The sequence below is a fragment of the Mixophyes fleayi genome, chromosome 12 (genome assembly GCF_038048845.1).
Source record: "Mixophyes fleayi isolate aMixFle1 chromosome 12, aMixFle1.hap1, whole genome shotgun sequence".
NCBI lineage: Eukaryota > Metazoa > Chordata > Amphibia > Anura > Limnodynastidae > Mixophyes > Mixophyes fleayi.
Genome location: NC_134413.1, coordinates 74,205,862 through 74,218,169, shown reverse-complemented (window position 1 = coordinate 74,218,169; position 12,308 = coordinate 74,205,862). Strand labels below are relative to the sequence as shown.

Below are 12,308 nucleotides of genomic sequence, written 5' to 3'. Positions count from 1 at the left end.
GCTGACAGCGGCTTCAGGACTCAACAAGTTACATCGGAGTTACATGAAAGATGGGGGATGGGGGGTGCTGGGTGTACCACTGGGTGCCCTAAATGTCCGTATAAAATTCTTGTTTGATATTACCACTGGGTTTCCCGCCCTAATGAACACATTTATATTTTTCTTACATCTGGAAGAACTGCGGATGACAGGCTTGTCTTCACTCATTGTTGTGTCTCTTGTCAGACTTAGCGATCAATCTGTTGTTAGGAAAATTATTCAAAACATGGTTACTTTCAGAGCTCTTCATTATTTAATAAAAAAAGTTACTAAAAGCAGGTCTCAAAAAATGTGTCCCAAAGGTACTGGGTCTAATTCATTAAGGAAAGAAAAGCAAAATAAATGAGTAACTTTGCACCTTGGCAAAACCATGTTGCATTGGAGAGTGAGGTAAATTTAGGGGTAGGGCATGTCCTAGCTCAGCTTTAAAATTCGGTGTAAAAATAAAGCTATCAAGTATTTGTTTGCTACATGAAAAAACAGCCAGTATTTAACTTATATGCAAAATAATAAACTCATTTGCACCCCTTGCATTTTAACCTGGTTTTGTCTAGGATCAAATATAGTCCTTTATTGCTTTGTTCTCCTTAATGAATCAGGCCCACTGTGTTTAAATGTATTCTACACTTTACCCCCAACCTTGTCTTGTCTCCCCTCGCTCATCCTTCTCCCCTCACCCCATTACTTCCTCATCCTTTCTAATCTCTGTTACTTTCCACTCAACCCCTTTCTCTCCATCCATCTTTGGTTCTCTATCACGGGGGGCTCAAGATGGACTAAAATCATTTTGTTAGTTCTGGATTAGTTTAGTTCACATTGGGGCTAATGCACATGGGCACCATTACAGTCCTGTAGATTCACTCTTTTATTATATACAGGTTAATCTGCTGCTCCCCCTGTGACCCCACAAGTGGGCTTACCTGAATAAAGGGCTGGAGACTATCACTAGGGCCCATAGAACGTCAGACCTGGTGTAGAATAAGCACAAGGCACTAACTGGGGCATTTTTTATTAACTATGGGGCATTTTTGGCTTATACATTATTTGCTGCACTTTTATTGCTATAATTAGATTGTAAGCTCTCTCTGGAGAAGGGTTCTCCCTACCCTTGGTTTTTATATTAGCATTTATTTTATCTATATTGTATGTAGCTGTTTTATGTATGACATGTTTTCCTCACTAATCTGTAAAGCACATTTGGCCTTAAAAATAAATAATAATAATAATAATAATTATAAAAATAATACACATTTTCTGTAAAACCATTTTAGAAAATGTTCCCTTTTGTGTTCACCTTCAAATTCTTAGAGATATTTGGGTTTAAAATCAGGTCCAAGTTTTCATACTTATACTGTACTGTAAATATTGTTACCAGGTTAAAGCCATTAACACAGGGCTTAGAGATGGGTAAACCAGGAATACACAGACTGTAAATTATTCTCACCCCCTGAATATATCCCATTTATAATATAATCCCCGTCCCAGTCTTGTTACATTACCTGTGGAGATGACTGACGCTCTGTTTGAAATTCAAGTGTAAACAGCTGTTTCCAACCAATCAGATTGAAGAGAATTCTGTGACATCACCAACCCAGGTAGCTCAGTGCCCAGTAATCCCTGATCAGCCATTGGTTGAGAGTCGTGTATCTGTAAATGGCCATATGTATGACAGCCCTATGTCTTAGTTATGTACATATGTGTTACATGGATGAACTGTGTGAATCATGGGGAATTACTTGTGAATCTGCCAATCTGTTAGGTCAGACACAATCTCGTTAGTCACTACTCATAAGCAAACCACAAAGTATTCTCCCCCAGTTATCTTGAATTCTGTACCTCTTAATGTTTCTGATGGCAGGTAGGAGGTATCCTAATGACCAGTCTATGGGTAACCTGCTTTAGGACCTTACACCAGACTAAAATAATCACCTTGGCAAGTGCTTACCCAGTGTGCCAAAATCAAACGTTCTCATGTGTAACGTTCTAATGTAAACTGCAGCATTAAATTTAGTTCTTGTAAAAATATTATAGTGACTGTTTCCCACTAAGCTTGTTAATTACTGTCATAGGAAATTAAATCAATGGCAGAAGTAGCTACATGAAGATATGCTTCATGTAAAGTATTTGACATTACTCAAATATCTATTTTCCACATTACTTTTTAATTGGATTTTTACATGTATTTGGGTTTAAAATCAGGTCCACATTCTTTTTATACTTATACTGTACTGTAAATATTGTTACCAGGTTAAAGCCATTAACACAGGGCTTAGAGATGGGTAAACCAGGAATACACAGACTGTAAATTATTCTCACCCCCTGAATATATCCCATTTATAATATAATCCCCGTCCCAGTCTTGTTACATTACCTGTGGAGATGACTGACGCTCTGTTTGAAATTCAAGTGTAAACAGCTGTTTCCAACCAATCAGATTGAAGAGAATTCTGTGACATCACCAACCCAGGTAGCTCAGTGCCCAGTAATCCCTGATCAGCCATTGGTTGAGAGTCGTGTATCTGTAAATGGCCATATGTATGACAGCCCTATGTCTTAGTTATGTACATATGTGTTACATGGATGAACTGTGTGAATCATGGGGAATTACTTGTGAATCTGCCAATCTGTTAGGTCAGACACAATCTCGTTAGTCACTACTCATAAGCAAACCACAAAGTATTCTCCCCCAGTTATCTTGAATTCTGTACCTCTTAACGTTTCTGATGGCAGGTAGGAGGTATCCTAATGACCAGTCTATGGGTAACCTGCTTTAGGACCTTACACCAGACTAAAATAATCACCTTGGCAAGTGCTTACCCAGTGTGCCAAAATCAAACGTTCTCATGTGTAACGTTCTAATGTAAACTGCAGCATTAAATTTAGTTCTTGTAAAAATATTATAGTGACTGTTTCCCACTAAGCTTGTTAATTACTGTCATAGGAAATTAAATCAATGGCAGAAGTAGCTACATGAAGATATGCTTCATGTAAAGTATTTGACATTACTCAAATATCTATTTTCCACATTACTTTTTAATTGGATTTTTACATGTATTTGGGTTTAAAATCAGGTCCACATTCTTTTTATACTTATACTGTACTGTAAATATTGTTACCAGGTTAAAGCCATTACCACAGGGCTTAGAGATGGGTAAACCAGGAATACACAGACTGTAAATTATTCTCACCCCCTGAATATATCCCATTTATAATATAATCCCCGTCCCAGTCTTGTTACATTACCTGTGGAGATGACTGACGCTCTGTTTGAAATTCAAGTGTAAACAGCTGTTTCCAACCAATCAGATTGAAGAGAATTCTGTGACATCACCAACCCAGGTAGCTCAGTGCCCAGTAATCCCTGATCAGCCATTGGTTGAGAGTCGTGTATCTGTAAATGGCCATATGTATGACAGCCCTATGTCTTAGTTATGTACATATGTGTTACATGGATGAACTGTGTGAATCATGGGGAATTACTTGTGAATCTGCCAATCTGTTAGGTCAGACACAATCTCGTTAGTCACTACTCATAAGCAAACCACAAAGTATTCTCCCCCAGTTATCTTGAATTCTGTACCTCTTAACGTTTCTGATGGCAGGTAGGAGGTATCCTAATGACCAGTCTATGGGTAACCTGCTTTAGGACCTTACACCAGACTAAAATAATCACCTTGGCAAGTGCTTACCCAGTGTGCCAAAATCAAACGTTCTCATGTGTAACGTTCTAATGTAAACTGCAGCATTAAATTTAGTTCTTGTAAAAATATTATAGTGACTGTTTCCCACTAAGCTTGTTAATTACTGTCATAGGAAATTAAATCAATGGCAGAAGTAGCTACATGAAGATATGCTTCATGTAAAGTATTTGACATTACTCAAATATCTATTTTCCACATTACTTTTTAATTGGATTTTTACATGTATTTGGGTTTAAAATCAGGTCCACATTCTTTTTATACTTATACTGTACTGTAAATATTGTTACCAGGTTAAAGCCATTAACACAGGGCTTAGAGATGGGTAAACCAGGAATACACAGACTGTAAATTATTCTCACTCCCTGAATATATCCCATTTATAATATAATCCCCGTCCCAGTCTTGTTACATTACCTGTGGAGATGACTGACGCTCTGTTTGAAATTCAAGTGTAAACAGCTGTTTCCAACCAATCAGATTGAAGAGAATTCTGTGACATCACCAACCCAGGTAGCTCAGTGCCCAGTAATCCCTGATCAGCCATTGGTTGAGAGTCGTGTATCTGTAAATGGCCATATGTATGACAGCCCTATGTCTTAGTTATGTACATATGTGTTACATGGATGAACTGTGTGAATCATAGGGAATTACTTGTGAATCTGCCAATCTGTTAGGTCAGACACAATCTCGTTAGTCACTACTCATAAGCAAACCACAAAGTATTCTCCCCCAGTTATCTTGAATTCTGTACCTCTTAACGTTTCTGATGGCAGGTAGGAGGTATCCTAATGACCAGTCTATGGGTAACCTGCTTTAGGACCTTACACCAGACTAAAATAATCACCTTGGCAAGTGCTTACCCAGTGTGCCAAAATCAAACGTTCTCATGTGTAACGTTCTAATGTAAACTGCAGCATTAAATTTAGTTCTTGTAAAAATATTATAGTGACTGTTTCCCACTAAGCTTGTTAATTACTGTCATAGGAAATTAAATCAATGGCAGAAGTAGCTACATGAAGATATGCTTCATGTAAAGTATTTGACATTACTCAAATATCTATTTTCCACATTACTTTTTAATTGGATTTTTACATGTATTTGGGTTTAAAATCAGGTCCACATTCTTTTTATACTTATACTGTACTGTAAATATTGTTACCAGGTTAAAGCCATTAACACAGGGCTTAGAGATGGGTAAACCAGGAATACACAGACTGTAAATTATTCTCACCCCCTGAATATATCCCATTTATAATATAATCCCCGTCCCAGTCTTGTTACATTACCTGTGGAGATGACTGACGCTCTGTTTGAAATTCAAGTGTAAACAGCTGTTTCCAACCAATCAGATTGAAGAGAATTCTGTGACATCACCAACCCAGGTAGCTCAGTGCCCAGTAATCCCTGATCAGCCATTGGTTGAGAGTCGTGTATCTGTAAATGGCCATATGTATGACAGCCCTATGTCTTAGTTATGTACATATGTGTTACATGGATGAACTGTGTGAATCATGGGGAATTACTTGTGAATCTGCCAATCTGTTAGGTCAGACTTAATCTCGTTAGTCACTACTCATAAGCAAACCACAAAGTATTCTCCCCCAGTTATCTTGAATTTTGTACCTCTTAACGATTCTGATGGCAGGTAGGAGGTATCCTAATGACCAGTCTATGGGTAACCTGCATTAGGACCTTACACCAGACTAAAATAATCACCTTGGCAAGTGCTTACCCAGTGTGCCAAAATCAAACGTTCTCATGTGTAACGTTCTAATGTAAACTGCAGCATTAAATTTAGTTCTTGTAAAAATATTATAGTGACTGTTTCCCACTAAGCTTGTTAATTACTGTCATAGGAAATTAAATCAATGGCAGAAGTAGCTACATGAAGATATGCTTCATGTAAAGTATTTGACATTACTCAAATATCTATTTTCCACATTACATTGTAATTCGATTTTTACATGTATTTGGGTTTAAAATCAGGTCCACATTCTTTTTATACTTATACTGTACTGTAAATATTGTTACCAGGTTAAAGCCATTAACACAGGGCTTAGAGATGGGTAAACCAGGAATACACAGACTGTAAATTATTCTCACCCCCTGAATATATCCCATTTATAATATAATCCCCGTCCCAGTCTTGTTACATTACCTGTGGAGATGACAGACGCTCTGTTTGAAATTCAAGTGTAAACAGCTGTTTCCAACCAATCAGATTGAAGAGAATTCTGTGACATCACCAACCCAGGTAGCTCAGTGCCCAGTAATCCCTGATCAGCCATTGGTTGAGAGCCGTGTATCTGTAAATGGCCATATGTATGACAGCCCTATGTCTTAGTTATGTACATATGTGTAACATGGATAAACTGTGTGAATTATAGGGAAGTGAAGCCATGACCTGAATGGTTATGTTATAAAAAAAACTATCTATATATTGGCATAAGACTACTTAGTGGGGTATTTCTCATTGTTGTGTGTGAAACAAGAAGAATTTTTACTTTTCCCCCACATTTTGTTTTTTTATGTTTCACTAGAGATGAGCGGTACGGAGATAGAATTAGATAGACAGGAATTTTAGGGTACAGAGTCGAATTGAGACATGACTCGGTGTCTTGCTCCAAATTCCGATCTGAAAATGAGGCAAAATGTCATTTCATGTAAAATGTCAGATCTCGTGAGTATTGGATCGATATCTTCAATGTATAGCCGTCCTTCCTGTTCTCAGCTGCCATTTAGAAGTGATAGCAGGTGGGTATATTATTAAACTATTTAAGAGTTAACAAAAACTATTCTTTCTTGCTTTTAAAATCAAAGATGTTTAAATCTGATGACAGTAGTGCCAGGGGCAGTATCAGCGACATCTGAAATATTTAGTGGGGAAAAATAGGGAACTGTTTAATTGTGAGCAGCACTCCCCCTCCCCCCACAAACAAAATGCATATACTGTATATATATATATATATTATATATACATATATATATATATATATGTTGCTTTTACAATCTATATGTTTGTCTGTGAAGGTAATTGTGTGTGAGGGGCAGCATCACATCTGTCCTAGTGAGCGGCTATATGGCAGGGTGCGGTGAATGACCTGACACTGTGTATTATGCTGGAGGGATGATGATGATGCTACTGCACTTGAAGGCGATACACTAACCCAGTGGGCTGTCACGGTTATATAGTCTTTTGTTTGACCAGTACCGCTTGTCACATATCTGTAGCTAAGTGGACAGTCGGTACAATGGCATTTTCTAGGGACTGAATGGCTTTTTGTTTAACCTCACAGTACAGCAATTGCTGTTAAAAAGAAATGGGATTGTGATGGAATTTGGTAACGTGGACACATGATCTCAACTAATTGGTTATAACCTGATGCATTGATAGGGAAATTGGACTCACATCCAGTGATAATATAGCTGTCATGGCTTTAGTGATCCGCTGTGCAGCAGGATGCTGGCTGTCATACTTGGTTCCTCTTGCGTCTCAGACAATTGTTGATTATAATACAATAAAAAGATTGGTATATCTGCGCAGGCCAACTGAAAGCAGCCTCTGTGTACACACACACACACACACACACACACACACACACACACACACACACACACACACACACACAATGTGCTAAAATAAAAAACTGCAAAAATAACCAATGGTGACAGAGCTGGCGCTAACAGTTTTGAAGAGTCAACTGTGAAATAATATATATATATTCTTTCCATCTTGATGTATGTCTTCCACAAATTTGCAGTGATCAAAATAAATTTCAGATTTCTGGCATTCACCACGATTATGGTCACATAAAAAAAAGTGAAAAGATAAAATCATATCATAGCGTAACATATAATATGTGGTTACACCGAAAACCACTAAATATCCCAAGGATCCAGTGGGGGTTGATAATTACGACAAAAACACCACATGATGGGGGTTCTCAATCCCCTATTGGATATACACTTACAAGATTTCAACCTTGAATCAATATAAGCCAATATTTGTATTTTACATTGCTTTTATGCTTCTTTGGTGCAATAAAATTTTGGCTACGTGAGATAATGCTCTATCAGTTGTCACTTGTCTTTTGAGCACCTATCATAAGGAGATCCAGTAAGAGGACAAGATTCCAGGAGGATATCCATGTATACATATTGGCTTATATTGATCCAAGATTGAAATCTTGTAAGTCTACTACTGTCTTATATCACTGAGGTAGTATCAGTACAAAGTAACATGATAGTATAATGTGGGCAGCGTGTCTTGAATTTGGTTCCAAGTCACCCTAACAAAATAATAACATTAGTTTAGCCATTTATTTTTTATTTTGATAAAATGTACATACGAGGACAAACTTTTAAGAGCTAATTTCTCTTGTGGTTACTCGTTAACAATTCATATGAATGTGTACACATCTAACAACAAGATCATCCTAGGGGGGAATTCAATCGGCTTGTGCACCATCACCGTTGATAACAGTAATTTTAACCCGGACTTCTGCTCGCGGCTCCCTGAGCAAAACTACAGCGTTAAAACTTACTGCACTAGCGGTAATAATGTGCAGTATTACCGTAGTAACAGTAATAGTGCACAGGCCGTGTTACTTTCAAACATCTCCACCTTTTCAAACCCACAGTTTAGTAAATATACCCCAATGAGTGTGGTGGTCCCGCCAGCCCCTGGATCACTCACCCCCTCCTGGGTCCTCCACTGCTGGGGGGAACCTTGGTTGGCATAGAAATTACAGGTAAAATACAGACTTGATATACTAAAGATTGAGATGTTTTGGAGAAAGTATAGCAGGCAAAATAATAAAGATGCTGTAATATTAATGGTGAAAGAAATAACTTCTTTATAACAACCCTTCACTCTCAAATATACAAAAAAAAAAAATCTGCTTTCAGTATGTTGTTTACATCACATTATGTATTGGTTACAAAATATTCAAATATATATTACAAAGCTCAGCTGTCTGTAGTATGTAACAGCGCACACAAATGTCTGATAACGTCCATTTACAATATCAGGTTATATATTCCACTTGCTGGTCCTCATCATAACAAGTGACAACACAACTATCACTCTTCACGTTAAATTCATCAGGTGGGATAATAACATGAAGTTCCGGAGTAGAAATAAAATAATTAAACTGTTTTTATTATGTTTCTTGTGTTCTCCTTCGTTAATATCGCTTGATGAACGGATACTTTAAAGAAGAAAACACATAACAGTCCGCACCAGAACGTGTCCCTTTACCCTCTGGAGCGCAGCTCTGGGAGAAGTAAGTCACAAGCACTATGTGAACTGTCCGGTAAACAGATGAGCTTTCAGCAGGGTCCTGCAGTTAGAGACCATACATGACAGACAGACATTCTGTGAAGATTTCCAGGGGCAGCATTCAAGAAGGGTCGTAGTCCTGAGAGCAGAGGTAACCTAGGAAAAATAAATAAAGCGTCAACGTGAGCAGAGGGTGGGTACGTACAGATTGTGATAATAGATATAACAGGTGGAAATGGATTGGCCAGCTCTAAATACTTTTGCAATGAAAAGATAATTAAAATGGAAGACAAGATGATTTCGGTAGCAGAACAGTAATTAATGATGGAGAGTAGAGAGGTTATTCCTGCAGCGACTATTTGAATGGACTGTAGGGGACCAAGATATCATTACAGCAAGATGGAGGTTGCAGCAGTCTGGATGGTATGCAACAAAAATTGATTTGTAGTACAAGAAAAAATGCATTTGTAGCTGTACAAAAGGACGCACCGTCCACACATCCAGTGCCTAGTGGGGGCTTATATATACCCAGTAACCCCCACCTGACCCAGGCCCCTTAAGGAAACATGAAGCTGCCCCAACACTAACAAGTAGCCATTCCAGTGGCCAAAAGCAACTTGCTAAACCTATCTTCCAGCACTGTGCACTACAGAGCACTGTCGGCCATTCCTGTAATCACTACCTGGGAACCTCTGTAGCGTCTATGGCTGGGTCCCGCAGAGAAATCCAGCATTGTGAAGGGGGGGGGGGGGGGGGCACTTAATCTAAACTGAAGGCCTAACAGGAGAGAAGAGTATAGAGCAGGAGGAGTGTCGGTGAACTTCTAGGATGTCTTAAATGGCCCTTTCACCTGTTCCCTACAATACACTACAGTGGTTCCTGGTATCCCCAATTAATGCCTGAGATACACCAAAACTTAAAGTTATGGATAAGTGAGAAGGCTGAAGTATGCCACCTAAAAACTGCATAGAAATCTGGATATATTGTTATTTTTGTGAGATAATTAAGGTGTCTTATGTACAGTTTGTGACAAAAGCAATTATATTAATGGCCTGTAATGATAATATCATCTAACTAAACTCTGACTAGATACAGTTAAAAAAAGAAAACCCCAACATCTATGGCAACAATGATCTCTGTATTATTATCTCATTCACTGCTAAGGATCTACTCCTCTTTCAAATAAAAGGCGCCTCTTTCATTTTGAAGTAAGAGAGGTGTCAGGATTGAGGCAGCGGGGCCTGTGAGGTAAAAGCTGGTGGGCAGCAGTGAGACACGATTGTGGGCAGGAGGCCTGTGAGGGAAAAGATCATGTAATACGTGTCATGGGGAATATCTGAGAAAAGTTAGCAACTGTTGTCAGGTTATTGTTGTTTGAGGAGGGGCCGTGTGGGGAAGAGACTTCTCCTTCACATGCCTCATGCTTTAGTCACACATGTCCCCTCTCTGCCCAGCACCTTTAGTCACACATGTCCCCTCTGCCCTCATGCTTTAGTCACACATGTCCCCTCTCTGCCCAGCACCTTTAGTCACACATGTCCCCTCTCTGCCCAGCACCTTTAGTCACACATGTCCCCTCTCTGCCCAGCACCTTTAGTCACACATGTCCCCTCTCTGCCCAGCACCTTTAGTCACACATGTCCCCTCTCTGCCCAGCACCTCTAGTCACACATGTCCCCTCTCTGCCCAGCACCTTTAGTCACACATGTCCCCTCTGCCCAGCACCTTTAGTCACACATGTCCCCTCTGCCCAGCACCTTTAGTCACACATGTCCCCTCTGCCCAGCACCTTTAGTCACACATGTCCCCTCTCTGCCCAGCACCTCTAGTCACACATGTCCCCTCTCTGCCCAGCACCTTTAGTCACACATGTCCCCTCTCTGCCCAGCACCTTTAGTCACACATGTCCCCTCTCTGCCCAGCACCTTTAGTCACACATGTCCCCTCTCTGCCCAGCATTTTTAGTCACACATGTCCCCTCTCTGCCCAGCACCTTTAGTCACACATGTCCCCCCTCTGCCCAGCACCTTTAGTCACACATGTCCCCTCTCTGCCCAGCACCTTTAGTCACACATGTCCCCTCTCTGCCCAGCACCTTTAGTCACACATGTCCCCTTTCTGCCCAGCACCTATAGTCACACATGTCCCCTCTCTGCCCAGCACCTTTAGTCACACATGTCCCCTCTCTGCCCAGCACCTTTAATCACACATGTCCCCTCTCTGCCCAGCACCTTTAGTCACACATGTCCCCTCCCCATCACATCACTACTTCTTACCTTTCCTCCACTACACAGGAACAGGAAGTTATCCAGCAGCAGCTCCTGCACTGTGTACCATGTGACTACAGCAGTCACATGACCTCGTGATGTCACATAATTATCTGAAAGGGATTTAGCCTCTAACACCTAGTAATGAACATAACATACAGCTGACTACTAGCAGCATTGTTATCACTAGAGTGAATTACTTATTACTGCATTGTCCTTAATTTAGAACAGCGGCGGCCATTTTCCCTTAGTCTAAATTACACAATACTGCTGTTACAGTTATGTACCAGTGACGTTCCAGAGGGGGCGTGGTCACATACTCTTGCAGGAGCCATTTTACAACCTGGAGAGCAGCTTTAACTCATTCATATATAACAACAACATCCAGGAATGTGTACAAGGCTGAGGTAATATCTTCTAACAATATATTATTATTATGCTGAGAGCAGAGATATGAAGGATTATTATACAGAGGAGTCTGTATAGGGAGACATTACAGCTCATATAAAATGCTGTTTATAATGGGAGATTATTATTATATAGAGGAGAGGGATATTATAATTTCTATATATGCAGAGGGATGTGACAGCTCCCAGCACACACACTGTTTATAATGGGTGATTATTATTATTATTATTATTATTATTATTATTATTATTATTATTATTATATAAAGGATAATAATCTATATAGTGATATATAAAGAGTAATAAGACAGTTCCCAGCACACGCACTGTTTATAATGGATGATTATTATAGAAAGGATAATAATCTATATAGTGATATATAACAAGGAATAAAACAGGTCCCAGCACACACACTGTGAGCTGTAAAGAAGTAAAAAATTAGTACGTACAAAGCGTCCCATCCATTGTCCCAATCCCGTTTTCAATGTATCATAGTAGAGCGGGTGGGTCCCAATCCTGTTGAGAAAATGGTCTGGTCACTACACTTGCATAATGTGAGTCTGTAAAAAGTCTAGGTTGCACGATCTAATCACTAGATTGATTAAGGAACTGC

The 12,308-nt window shown here is 39.4% G+C and overlaps 1 long non-coding RNA gene across 1 annotated transcript; it reads right to left on the bottom strand.

The window, feature by feature from the left end:
- Positions 1 to 8,050: 8,050 nt before the first annotated feature.
- LOC142109320 (uncharacterized) lies at positions 8,051 to 11,479 on the bottom strand. Its single transcript, XR_012680335.1, has 2 exons — positions 11,298 to 11,479; positions 8,051 to 9,177 (listed from the first exon to the last, which is right to left on the bottom strand). It is a non-coding gene; the product is annotated as an uncharacterized LOC142109320 (long non-coding RNA).
- Between the last annotated feature and the right edge of the window lie 829 nt (positions 11,480 to 12,308).